This window comes from Misgurnus anguillicaudatus, chromosome 24, assembly GCF_027580225.2.
Source record: "Misgurnus anguillicaudatus chromosome 24, ASM2758022v2, whole genome shotgun sequence".
Taxonomy (NCBI): Eukaryota; Metazoa; Chordata; class Actinopteri; order Cypriniformes; family Cobitidae; genus Misgurnus; species Misgurnus anguillicaudatus.
In genome coordinates, this window is record NC_073360.2 from 8,465,001 (window position 1) to 8,477,500 (window position 12,500).

The 12,500-nt window shown below is 35.6% G+C and overlaps 1 long non-coding RNA gene and 2 other non-coding genes across 3 annotated transcripts; 2 read left to right on the plus strand and 1 right to left on the minus strand.

Annotated features, from left to right (window-relative positions):
* The first annotated feature begins 612 nt into the window (after nt 1-612).
* Nucleotides 613-685, plus strand: trnak-cuu (transfer RNA lysine (anticodon CUU)). Its single transcript has one exon. It is a non-coding gene; the product is annotated as a tRNA-Lys (tRNA).
* A 219-nt stretch (nt 686-904) lies between these two features.
* On the plus strand, nt 905-978 carry trnan-guu (transfer RNA asparagine (anticodon GUU)). Its single transcript has one exon. It is a non-coding gene; the product is annotated as a tRNA-Asn (tRNA).
* Nucleotides 979-6,527: 5,549 nt separating this feature from the next.
* On the minus strand, nt 6,528-8,379 carry LOC141361631 (uncharacterized). The gene is made up of 2 exons (XR_012367781.1): nt 7,979-8,379; nt 6,528-6,711 (listed from the first exon to the last, which is right to left on the minus strand). It is a non-coding gene; the product is annotated as an uncharacterized lncRNA (long non-coding RNA).
* Nucleotides 8,380-12,500: the final 4,121 nt, after the last annotated feature.

Sequence of the window (12,500 nt, forward strand, 5' to 3'; positions counted from 1 at the left end):
CATCTGCCACGAGCCAGAGGTCTCGCAGCAGACCTTGAATATTCTGCCTGCGATAGCGCGCTCCGTCCAGTGGCCACCGAGCTTGCCTTAACTTGTGCAACATGCAAGGCATCTGCTTTTTGCTGTTCCATCGAGAAGGGGACACCTTGTGACTGGGCTCTTTCACTTGTGCCACTGCACTGGGATTTTGAAGGATTAATTTAAAGGACTGTCTGATCAGAGTATTAAAGTTCAAAGACTGGAATTTAAAAAACTGTGTAAAGTACCACCTTGGTGCCACCAAAAGGAACACGTCCAAGCCGAAACCCAGTTGTAACTGTGACTGAAAGTGGTCTGAAAGAGGTTATTGTCTCAGGGCAAGCTCGCGCTACAGGGCCGTGAGAGTAACTGAAGTGGTGTGGCGCTCACACTGCATGACAAGATTCCTGTCATCTGCCACGAGCCAGAGGTCTCGCAGCAGACCTTGAATATTCTGCCTGCGATAGCGCGCTCCGTCCAGTGGCCACGTAGATCGAGCTTGCCTTCACTTGTGCAACATGCAAGGCATCTGCTTTTTGCTTTTCCATCGAGAAGAGGACACCTTGAGATCAGATACAGAAACATGCAACCGCAGCCCGGCTAGCTCAGTCGGTAGAGCATGAGACTCTTAATCTCAGGGTCGTGGGTTCGAGCCCCACGTTGGGCGTGTCAGCTGCTTCTCTCGTTGGAGCTCTTCTTTGCAGCCCTGGGTTCCATGTCGTGGGAACTTCAGAAAAATCCTGACCAAGGCGTCTTTGCGTTTCTGTTGCAAAAGAGGTTTCCCATGCTCTCCTGTGTACACGGTTGTGTCTTCGCGTTATCCGTTTCGCCCGCTGACAAGAGCCCTCTGATGTGTCTCCCACCATCCCACGTCACGCTGTCGTCCGTCTCTGTGGCGCAATCGGTTAGCGCGTTCGGCTGTTAACCGAAAGGTTGGTGGTTCGAGCCCACCCAGGGACGTTGGAAGCTTTTCAATGACACCCAGAGCGCCACAGGGCCATTTCAGCCTTGTAGCCATCTGAAAGACAATAGGTTCTTCTTCTTCACTTGTGCCACTTCACTGGGTTTTTGAAGGATTTATTTACAGGAATGTATGATCAGAGTCTTTAAGCTCAAAGACCCGGAATTTAAAAAACTGTGTAAAGAAGTACCTTGGTGCCACCAAAAGGAACAAGTCCAAGCCGAAAATGTTGTGGATTTTTGTAGTGATTATGAAAAAAAATTTTCAGCAGAGGGTTCCATTGCCAAAAGATGACTTTATTGCATACAACAATAAGGCCGAGTTGGTGGCCAAGCAACTAAAGAGTCTTTTTTCAGAATGCAACCTAATATACAGTTCTCTAAAAGTTTAAACCCCTCCCATGTAGTTGTTTTTAGCATGTTTTTATGTTTGACAGGTGTGGTAACTTCATTCCTTCCAAATGTCAGCCTATGCATTTTTAGCTCTGCTCTCAGTTACCATATTTTAAACCCTGCATACATTGCAGTCTTTACAACTGCTAGTCTTCAGCTTACAAGCTTGAGACATACATACTTGCAAAACACATTTGAATCTGAGTACCATGTTCACCAAAGATATAGTTCTGAATTAAAAAAATCTTCTTCATTCCACCCTTTGAGACTTTCACAAGTCTCACCCAAAGTGCAACTTCATAATCCAGTTCAATTAAGTTAAGATAATTAATGGCTTAACTAAGCCATCTTTCCCTTACCAATGACTAAATCATGCTGCCGCACTTTGGTAGAGTGTGGAACAAACATCTTCTCTTGGAGAAGTAAAAAAATCTGCTCCCTAAATTAACAAACCTTTATGATCATGGAATATACTTCATTATGTCATTGTTGCTGTAAACTCAGAACTCATAAAAATATTCATCATAAGAGTGTAAATTAGTAAAATACCTTTTCAATTCTTATTATCTTTTTCTGATGTAGTCTTACCATTTTCAAACTTTTGCAAAACCCATTTTTGATGCACTTTGTAATTTCTTATATGAAGTAACTTTTCATCTTGATATTTCAACATTAACATTTGTTTCAATATCGGAAGTACACAGTAAAATAACAATTCATCCAATTAAACTTGCAAATCCTTAACCTCTGATAATTTGCATCATTTACCTTATACCTTTGATAATATTCATCCTTTAACCTATACCTTTAATCATTTGCATCATTTAACCTATGAATCATTTGACATACCAAAATATATCTTTGATAATTTGACAAACCAATCACCCATTTTCCTAATTTTAAATCACACCAATTCCACATTAAGATTCTTTCTTCCTGTATTTGTTGCAGTTTCTATCCTAAACTCTTAAGCTTATTGATAGCTTCAATGAATATCTATGTTGTATTTTTAGCATAACATTAATCTCTATACAATAAAACTATACCCCTTTGTAGTATCTCATTGTTTTTCTAAAATTGTTAAAACATCATTAGTTAAATTTAATAAACCTTTGTTGATTATAGTAGATATAATTTAGTAATTCTAGATTAAATCAGTATTTATTCTAACCATGATTTTATCTCATCTCTTGCTTAAATTGTAACATATGGTAATACCAAACCAATTTAGGGATAAACTATTTTAGTTTTATCATTTGTTTTCTCAGTATTTTGTTCAATATACTTCAATATAAGTTCTATGTTAGAATATTCCCTTTAAATATCCCTCATCTTTAGTTCCATCAGGTTTACTGTAGCATTCATAATCTTTTTCCTATTCTGCCTTTTTCCTATTTTAATGCTTTTATTAACTTTCCAAAATTGAGACTATTTACCAAAATATGCCCTATAAAATGGATATTTAAACCAGAATTTGTCAATTTGTTAAATTGAACACCCCTATAATATCATGTTGACTTTTGATTATTATTACCTCTCATAATTCAGAGCATAATAAGCAATTGTTCATACCAATTTCTCTTAGCTTTGAAAATTACCCATTTGTACTATTCATTATATTTTTTGTTGTTTCCCATAAAATGTCCAAAATATATTTTTTTTCCTTCCGTTGACGTCCTTTTCTTCTTTTGATGTCCTTGTCTACTTGTTGTTTTGGTTTTTTTTAGTATTCAATCTAGATTTTGTTCCTCCTGAGATTATTGTAGAATAAATTCTCACTGGTGTCCTCGCTGAAGTGTGACTGATCCTTGCTGATAGGTGAAAAGTTAATTGAAGAGAAGTTTGATTATTGACTACAGTTGTGTGAATTTACCATATGTTGCTGATAATTGTCAAACTGGTTATTAGCTTTATTTTTCAATTTCCATGGCTAATTTCTTAAAGTTTTCCTTGTGTGTCCTTTACACATTACCAGCAACTTTGTCTCTGTGTATTGCTTGTGAACTCCACTGCTTTGCACTCATTGGTTGTTGCTCCTGAAAGTCTCTTCTCATTTACACATTTTTCTTAACTTTATTGTTGCTGCTTGATATGCCCTGAGTGGTCATTACTTCGTTCTTTTATCTCTTTGTAGGCTTGAATTGCTTTCAATTTTTCTGTTGTTGTCTTCTGTATCATGTCTTTTATTATTTTCTTTTCCTCAGCTCTCCTCTTCATTATTGTGTTTAAGTTCTCCTCTGCTCCTCAGCTCTCCTCTTCTGTATCGTGTTTTTGTTGTCCTCTTCTCCGACTGGTATTTTAGGAACTCTGTGCAGTGGCTCAGATGACATCAGATGTGCTCCTTCCCCCTGGCCTGCTGGTAGAGCTGCTCTCCCTGGTCCTTGTTTTATGTCACTCTCTCCTGAAGACCCTCAGATACACTAGATCCCATGGCATAATATGGCATTTTATTTCCATCTCCTCATCAGGCTCCTTTTCTTTTTTCCTGCACACAAATAGCTTATGCATACAGTTAGTTTCATCACATAAAATCTCATCTTTATTTGTAATTGTTCCAAAAGCTCCATCTGCAGTCGTTCCAGAGGCTGTCCTTTTTTGGGGATGAATTTTTGTTATCACATATAGTATAGCGCAGACATTGATATTGGGATTGGTATTTGCATTGGTCGACCAATAAGCATTCCATGCAGTGTTAGTTTGCAGTCTTTCACTTGTTATTGCAAGAGACAAAGCATCCAGTCAGTTCAGTTTCATGCTTTCACATTTTTTGCTGAGTTTAACCTTGAAGGGATGGTTTACTCTTTGTGATTGGAGATGGTAAACACTATGTTAATTTTAGTTTTTCCTTTATTCATTACTGTTGCAGTATTTGCTTTATAGTTTTTAATGAATGCTGATCCATTATCTAAAATGATTCCTAATAGTGTTTCAAATTTAGGGATTACTTCTTCTATCATTTTTATCCTTATTTTTTGGCACTAGCTTTACCTGTTGAACAGAAATGTAACCAGTATTGCACTTAAATGAGACAATTTCTCAAATATAGAGAATAATACAAATTTTTCCTTTTTTTAATCTTTAATTTTAATTTGTTATTTTATATCTCTGTTTTTAATTTGAAATTAAAACCACCCATCTGGAAAGGTAACATTTTACTGTATTATAGAATGATTTATCCCCAATACATTAGATGTCTTGAATGTCTTTATTTGTCCCCCTTTGGGTACCACAAAATGTTCATAACATCCTGCTTGTTCTTCTTCTCTTCTATCTTATAATTAAGGCTTTTATATTAACACTAAGCAAAACTTCTGTGTGGCTTTCTGAGGCTTCTTTAGCCTCCCAATCGGCTGTGTTGTTCCCTGTGATAAAATATCATTCATTTTTATTTAAGTTTAATATTTTATGATTGCCATTTACTTTGATAATGTTCAATGCAGAAATTAAACCCCACTTATTCAGTACATTGATTATGTATACCCTCATTCTTTTGAAAGCCTCTTTGTTCCCATACCGAATTGGATATTGTTTAGTTTCCCAAAAAACAAACAAATATTTCTTCTGTTTGAAAACTCAAATATATAAAGCAAATATCAATTACAGTATTTGTCATCTGGGAAAACATTTGTTAGTAATGTGGATCTGGATATCAACTGTTTAGTCTTACAATGTCATTAATTGGATACTTCAAATTATTACTTTGTTCTCTACATCTTTTAACAATTAATACATCTTAATCTTGCATGTTGTTATCATCCGCATTTATTGTTTTTATGAAAACTATTTCCTGACAAATGATTGACTATAACATATAATTCTAATGTGATTCTTAAACATTATGGAGATCCACTGGCTTTATATAGTTTTTTTCCATCATATCCCATAAATCCTTTTCTTCACAATCTTTTCCAGTATACACGAGACCTGTGGAAATAAGTCAGTTACATTAAGTCATTATTCTATTAACTGATTTTCAACAATACTCTTTACTAATTCTTGTTTACCTTCCTTTGATGTTATATCAATTTCTTGTCATATAATTTATTTTGCCACTTTTTAAGTTGAATATCTTTCTCATGATCATATTATAATACAATGAAATTCCCACTTTGATAACTTTGTTATAAATGTGTGCTTCAATACATTTTCCAATTTATTCATTGTTTGTTGTGCATCACTACTTATTATACATTTGCTTTGATTCAGTTAATATCACTTTAATATCATGTCTTACTTACTTTATATCTATATTCCCTATACCCTTCTGGAAAACCAGTGTTGGGTGTAACTAGTTACAAAGTAACTAGTTACTGTAATAATATTACTTTTATCAGTAACTAGTAGTGTAAGGCATTACCCATCTGAAAATGGTAATATTATTACAGTTTTCCCGAGCTAGTTACTTGAGTTACATTCGCCAGTAGCACCTTCATCACACAAGGCACAAAACACAGAGAACAAAAGGGAAGGGGAGGAGGTCGTGAATGGAACAGTGATTGGTCTAAGTTTGGCACAAGGTATCATTTACCATCACCGATTGGTCGACACCCAGCAGCCAGCAGCACAGAGCGGCAGCGGCACACTCAAAGACAGATCGGGAAAATGGAAGCGTCAACAACGGCAAGCTCTTTTTCAGAGGAAGGTTCCCAGCAACAGAAAGCTATTTTCGACGGGTGGAGATTCAGTCATATTTTATTATGTTCAACGGAAGGAAAATAACTTGACAGTGAAGTGCACACTCTTTAATGTTTCTCCGAACGCTGTGCCCCGCGTCCGGTGGCGGGTAAGGAAGCCAGCATTTTCTTGGCCGTGGCTTGCCCAAATAAACATTCTTGTCCAGAAAAAAAATGTAACTAGTAATATAACTAGTAATATAACTAGTTACTTTCTCCAGGGAGTAATAAAGTAAAGTAAGGCATTACTATTTTTGAGAGTAATATGTAATACGTAATATATTACTTTTTTGAGTAACTAGCCCCAACACTGTGGAAAACACAAATTCCAATGGCTTAACCCAAATCAGTGCCGGCCTGAGCCTCTTGGGGGCCCTAAGCAGAATGTGTTCGGGGGCCCCCCTCCCACCACGCGGACACAAATGTCACGCTCTAATGTTACATTATAAATGAATACAGTGTGGTTAAATAATGAAAAAAATCTATACTTAAATAAAATACTTTATTCTTCAATGTGTCATATCATATTAACAGGCTATGGAATGTTAACATTGGCCAACAAGAAAAACCTCATCTGCTGCATCATCAGCTGTGGAGGCACTGACACTTGATGACACATCAGGGGCGGGTAGAGTTGGTTGTGCTCCAAAGTACTTCAACAGTGTTCCTGAAAAAAATAGCATTGGATAAGTGCATAGTTGATCGAGCAGAATGAGTTTATTTTGCTAATTTTTCATTACTTACACAACAAGCAATAAATAAATAAATATGAGGATAGCACTGTTACATCACTACCCACCATATAAATAAGATTGAAGTCTATTTTCATCACAGAAATCTCCCCACCCAACATGGTATTGGTATATATTCTCATAAAGTCCAATACCATCTCTTACCAAAGATCTTGGACAGAGAGCGCATGTGCTTTGCCTATGAAGCTGGAACGTTACCGATGTTGGAACGTTCACTTCAACACATACACCAATGCTAGCTAGGAGTGTGATGGATCACAAAACTCACGGTTCGGATCACATTATGTTTTTTGAGGCACAGATCTGATCATTTTTCGGATCAGCAGAATAAGGGGTTGGAAAAACGAATAAAAAATATGAGGAAATTACTTACAAACATTTATAAAAAAAACAAAGTTGCACATTAAGTAAGGGCTAAAATTAGCATTAGGTACAGAAATCAAATCAAATGAATCATAACACTTTATTGTATTAGAAATTATTCTTTTTAGAGCTACAGAAGTGATTTTCTCTTTGTCTTGGAAGGTTTGATTAACATTAATGACACAGACTTAAGTAGGTTAATTAAGGTTACTGTCTCTTTAAGAGAAGCACGGACCGTTTCTGCCTCAACTATACATAAACCGTCCAAAGACATAAACAAATGTTTTTATTGGAAAAAGAGTACTGTGGAGATCATTTTGTTTGTATGTGCCCTGTCAAGAACAGAAAGATTTTATGTTCGTCTCTCCATGTGTGCCCTACTAAGTGCACTTATATGCGGCGCGCTCACACAGACGGAAATACAGACGGCGGAGCATAAAACCGTTATGTTGTTTTCAGTGCTCTCTTCCTCAAATATATGTTAATGGACTACAGTATGACACAAAATAGCGTAACTCTCTCTAAAGTTTAAACATCAAGTGTTAGTGTTCTGATCTCTGAAGGGAGCTGGGCTGGACAATTTAAACCGCATGGGCATGCAGAATACTGCTCACTTTAGCGCATTTTTGCGGGATAAATTGTTTAAAATCACTTGAAATGTTAACTTTTGCAAGCCTTTGAAACACGTGCAAATGATAAACTTTCACTATTTAAGCGCATGCGAGCCGAACCGTGGGTCGATCACGGTCACGGATTAACGTCGATCTGTCACAACACTAACACAAATTAAACATACTGTATATAATCATGCAAACATACCTTTATCTTGCTCTTTTTTTCTCATCCTCGGTCCTTTTCTTTGTTCTCTTTTCGGCCCCAGAGGGATATATCCTTTTTTGTGACATGTCAAATGGCTCATCATTGTTTACAGTGAGTGACGACGTCGTGCACTTGCGCACCGACGCGCAGGTGGCGCAGGTGTCTATGTTGCGCCTGACTAAAACGCTAGCACTGCAGACACATAGTTGTCTGCAAATCAAAATTTTCTTGTCTTTAATTATTCATTTATAAATTCGTATTCATTCATTCATCCATTTATATTACCTGTTTAAGTTATTTAATTGTATAAAAAAAAAATATAAAAAAACGATTGGGGCGGGGGCCCCCTGGTGGCCAGCGGGGCCCTAAGCAGGCGCTTGGTTCGCTTATGCCTCGGGCCGGCCCTGACCCAAATTATGCATATTTTATTTAACAAGTAAACAGTAAACAGGAGTGTGATTTTGATATGAGAATAGATATGGTTATAGTTTTGTTTATTGTGTATAGACATACATTGAATTACCACTACTTGTCCAGAGAATCATATTATTAACAACTCTTCTGGACCTTAAACTGGACTTTGAAAAGGCTGCTGTCACCCTCCCCCCCTCACTCACAGAGCTGGTACATGGATATAGCGAAAGTCTCTCTTAGCGTGGCCAGGCTTTTTGTAGTCCTCAGCATGTTTTCTTTGTCTCTCCCAGTTCAAGTTGTTTTCTTTCTGGGATGGTGATGCTGCAAAGTCATTTATGATGGGTACAGGATTCTGGCTTTTTGGAGGAATTGCTGAAAGTAGCTGAACACAAGAGTCATCACTGTTATTCACTTTGCATTTCAAAACAGTGTGGTCATTCTAGGGTCTCCTTCTGGATTTCCCTCAGTCTCTTTTTTATTGTCTCTGAACAAAACTGGATTCTCTGTGTCTCCCAGTTTTCTCTTTGTGCTTTTAGAGTCCAAGCAGTGGCTGCCACACTGCTATGATATGTTCAAAAATAGTCCCTCCTCATGTAACGTTAGTCCACCGGTCAAAGGTTTGGAGGATTTCTTTCATTTCTCCATTGCCACAACTTAGTCATTTTCCCAGCCCCATAAATGCCTGAGGGTAAGTGATCAGCCTCCCAAAGTCCTTAATATCTTTATTAAATTAAGAAATTGTAAGGCCAATGGCCTAAGCCATCCTTTTTTCCCCATATCCACATTTCTCCATCAGATGACAACTCCTCTTTACTCTCCATCTCTACTCTCTCCTTATTTTGCTTCATTAATTCTTTTTAATGTTTTTCTTATTTTTATTTCTTATTTTATTTATATCTTCCTACCTCATCTTCTTTTTCACCTCTTTGTGTAAACAATGCCTCTTGGCTTTTTACTCTACACTCTTCACACTTATACTTTTTCTGATAATAATTACATTTCTTTCATTTAGGATATTTCCTCATTTGTAAGATTCACTCCCAAACCTGTTTAAGTTTCCTATTCTATAACTACTGATCATTTCATTTACATTTTACCTATAATTTCCACAGTGCCCTTGAGTACTAGAAACCAACCTTCTACAGTATGCATGATAAATATAGAGTAACATTTAACACACTTTCTTTTGTTCCATTATCAACTTCCTTTAACATTCTATCATATATATCTCCTTTATTCATTAATAATGCCAATGCTTTTTTCTTCAAATCCATCCTTCTTTTCTTTCTTTTGCTTTAATATAGGTTTATTTACAATATCCATTTCTTTACACATTGCAACATCAAATGTTCCCTTCATGACAATTTCTTAGACATATTCTTTATTAGATCTCTGCCCAATAGATTTTCCACAAGAATAACAACTATGACTTTTCACTACACCTGTTACTTCTCCATTCAATCTTTTCTATCATATTTAGCCATATTTTTAACTTTTTAAAATTAGAAAATTAACAAATAAAAACACTTTTATACCATTTAACTTTCAAGCTAAGTAAACATCAAACTTACCATTTGCTCTCCAATATTACTTTTTCTACACTGCAAATATTTTTCAAGCAGTTCCTTAATTAATGTTTCTCATTCAATTCAATTTGTTCTATTTGTCCAGTAATACTATTTTTTCCCTTTTCAATAGTATTAAACACAAACATTTTTTCATTGGATTAAGATATAAAATATAGATGCAAAAACCTCCTTTCAACCTATATATATACCATTTACCTATAATTTTACCTATAATCTCCTATTACTTAGTACTATTATATAAATAATATATTATTATTATTATTATTTTACTTATCTTAACCGGTATTTCACTTTACTGCTAGCTCTTTCATCCACAGCACTCAGTCAGGCCTGCACTCACTATTTATAACATACACCCAGTCATTCACACTTTAAACATGACACCACTTGTTTTTCACTGTTGAGGATCCTTTCCACTTTTACTCACAAGTCAAACTTTTTATCATGCATTAGGGCGGTATCCACAAATTAATATTTTATCCATTCAGACCTCTATTATATAAACATATATAAAGAGCTGTTTTCATAAAAATTAATTCTGCCCTTGCAGACCCCTATCCACTTTATAACACTTTTGTTTCATGCTCTGTTTATTTATTTTGTATCCATACACTGTAAAATATGCAGCATTTATGTTAAATCAACATATACATTTTTTGTTACCCTAACCTAACAAAGTAACACATTAATGGCTTGAAAAACCAAAGTACTTTTCCTTTTGCTATCATTATTTTACAGTGTATCCGCTTATTTCATAAGCATTTTTAATAGTCTGTTCCAGTCTACCTGTATCCGTCAAGGCCCTCTTACAGAGTAAACACAGATTATTTAATTTCATCTTATTTTCCATAAGCATTTTTAATAGTCTGTTCCAGTCTACCTGTATCCGTCAAGGCCCTCTTACAGAATAAACACAGATTATTTAATTTTATCTTTTTTTTTCATACACTGTAAATAAAATGCAGAATTGATGTCAAATCAACATATATCACTACTTCACCTATTGAGACAAAAACATGGATTGGCTTGCACCATCACATAACTTTTTCTTAATGCTATCATTCATTTACAGTGTGTCAGCTTATTCCATAAGCATTTTTAATAGTCTGTTCCAGTCTACCTGTATCCATCAAGGCCCTCTTACAGAATAAACACAGATTATTTACTTTTATCTTATTTTTTTTTCATACACTGTAAATAAAATGCAGTATTGATGTCAAATCAACATATGCTTAAATACTTAACCTAACAAATTGAAACATGGATTTGCTTCCAAAACCAAGTTACTTTTTCTTTATACAAATTATTTATTTACAGTGTATCCGCTTATTACATCTATCAAAGCCCTCTTGCAATACGCATTTTTATAATCTGTTACAGTTCATTTGTATCCATCAAGGCCCTTTTACATAATAAACACAGATTATTTAATTTTAGCCTATTTTTTTCCCATACACTGTAAATGATATATTGTAGTGATGTCAAATCAACATCTACTTAGTTACTTAAACTAACAAAGTGAAACATGTATTAGCTTCCAAAACCAAATCACTTTCATTTTTATACAATTATGCATTTACAGTGTATCCGCTTATTACATCTATCAAAGCCCTCTTGCAATAAGCATTTTTATAATCTGTTACAGTTCATTTGTATCCATCAAGGCCCTTTTACAAATAAACACAGATTAGTTTTATTTCTGTTTAATGCTATCTTCGAAGCCCACTTAGCTATTAAACTATTATCTGTTCCAGGTTAATGCTGTCCAATCAAAGGCCCTCTCAGCAAAACCACAGATTATCCACCTGAGCTCAGGAATTTTTTCCTCTTTATCATTTCAAACAAATCACACCATGCAATCCTTGGAAGTGGAACCCTTTTTAACTTGTATTAATCTTAGTTCTTATGATGGAAGAGCATTGTGAAGGTCTTTCCACCATGAGCCAACCCAGATGAGCAACACAACAGGACACCAGTAAATAAGCAAAAACTGATCACCTGGTCCTGTGTATGCCGCTCATCCAAACTCAGCCCACAGTGGTCATCCACCTCCATGCTCCTTTCCAATCCCATCCTTGTCGCCAAATGTTGTGGATTTTTGTAGTGATTATGAAAAATAATTTTCAGCAGAGGGTTCCATTGCCAAAAGATGACTTTATTGCATACAACAATAAGGCCGAGTTGGTGGCCAAGCAACTAAAGAGTCTTTTTTCAGAATGCAACCTAATATACAGTTCTCTAAAAGTTTAAACCCCTCCCATGTAGTTGTTTTTAGCATGTTTTTATGTTTGACAGGTGTGGTAACTTCATTCCTTCCAAATGTCAGCCTATGCATTTTTAGCTCTGCTCTCAGTTACCATATTTTAAACCCTGCATACATTGCAGTCTTTACAACTGCTAGTCTTCAGCTTACAAGCTTGAGACATACATACTTGCAAAACACATTTGAATCTGAGTACCATGTTCACCAAAGATATAGTTCTGAATTAAAAAATCTTCTTCAAAACCCAGTTGTAACC